At 34.5% G+C, this 1367-nt stretch overlaps 1 long non-coding RNA gene across 1 annotated transcript in view; it reads left to right on the forward strand.

Moving 5' to 3' along the window:
* The window catches only part of LOC105533339, a 31871-nt gene that overhangs the window by 18168 nt on the left and 12336 nt on the right, over positions 1–1367 (forward strand). Inside the window, exon 2 of the long non-coding RNA XR_001005105.1 lies at positions 509–614. This is a non-coding gene — a long non-coding RNA (uncharacterized LOC105533339). The remainder of the gene's footprint in view (positions 1–508; positions 615–1367) is intronic.

The raw sequence follows: 1367 nt of genomic DNA on the forward strand, positions 1-1367 counted from the left end.
CATGCACCTGTACTCCCAGCTACTCAGGAAGCTGAGATAGGAGAATCACGCTCTGGCCTGGGTGACAGAGCCAGACCCTGTTTCAAAAAAAAAAAAAAAAAGATGGTTTGTGGTTCCCCCATGTGATTCTCAGATGACATTGGTGATGTATCTGGAATCATTAGCTATCTTAAAATTGACTGCGTTTCTTGAGATTGTTAGCTTTAAAACATAAAATGCCAAGACTGGATTTCTTAGCCCAGACTTTCAATACTGGTGCCCCAGTAACTTTTCCTTCAGAATGGTATGTTGTAGACTAAAAAATATGTTAGCATATTAAATATTAGAGTCTTACAAAATATTCATATTAAAATTTTTATCCTAATGAGCAAAAATGTATTACTGTAGCTTTGCAAGCACTCAGAAAATTAAGATTTGAGATGGTATATGAAATATAGTAGTTGAAAATTAAAAATATTACTTTAACGATTTAATATAATCTTCTGTCTTACCTCTCTTTTATTGATAGATACCACACTGAATGAACAAAGACTGAACCTTTACAGATACCTTTTATAAAAGATGTCTGTGGAGTAGTGTTACAGTTCAAATAACAAAGGATTTTGCATTATGAGGTAGGTTGAAAATAGAAGAAATATGTCCTAATGTCACTTTTTAAATGTAGTGGGTAAACTTCATATATGTCATCTTATTTAATCCATACAAGGAAAGTATTGTCCTTTTGATGACTGACTCAGAGAAGGGAAATAACTTCCTGACTTATATTTGGGGAATTAGAATTTAAACTCAGATCCTTCTAACTCTGAAGCTCATTTTCTTTTCTTCTCTCCATTCTGTCTTCTACCTTATGCAGAAAGCCACTGTATCAGTTCTTGTGGTAAATATAAGGAAGATATTATGAAGCTTGAGCAGGAAAATATTAATATGTCAAGAGATATTGTAGATCCCCAGATTCTTCCTTTACAGTAATCAAAGGTTACAACACAATATGCAGCAGTCTTACCCTTGACTTTACCTTGTTTTCAAGGCACAGGATTTTAGAATGCTAGCATTGGAAGGTAAAATGTCTAATGATCGTACTTCCTTAGTTTATAGAAGAAAAAACTGAGATCCGGAGGAGTGGTGATTGTTTTTAGCTAGTCATGGGCATGACTAAGCCAATAAATGAGATCTGATTCCCTGTCCAGTGTTCTTTCCTTTTATATGGTATAGCTACTCACTTGTATCATCTTTGCTGTATAATAGTATCCTGGAGAAAGAATAGTCTTTTGTATACTACATTACAATAGTCTTTTCCCATTCTACTCTTCTCACACTCTGAGACTTGGATGAGCTACTCTGGAGCTCATTTCTAACTCTGAAGCTCA

The sequence above is a fragment of the Mandrillus leucophaeus genome, unplaced genomic scaffold (genome assembly GCF_000951045.1).
Source record: "Mandrillus leucophaeus isolate KB7577 unplaced genomic scaffold, Mleu.le_1.0 Scaffold1244, whole genome shotgun sequence".
NCBI lineage: Eukaryota > Metazoa > Chordata > Mammalia > Primates > Cercopithecidae > Mandrillus > Mandrillus leucophaeus.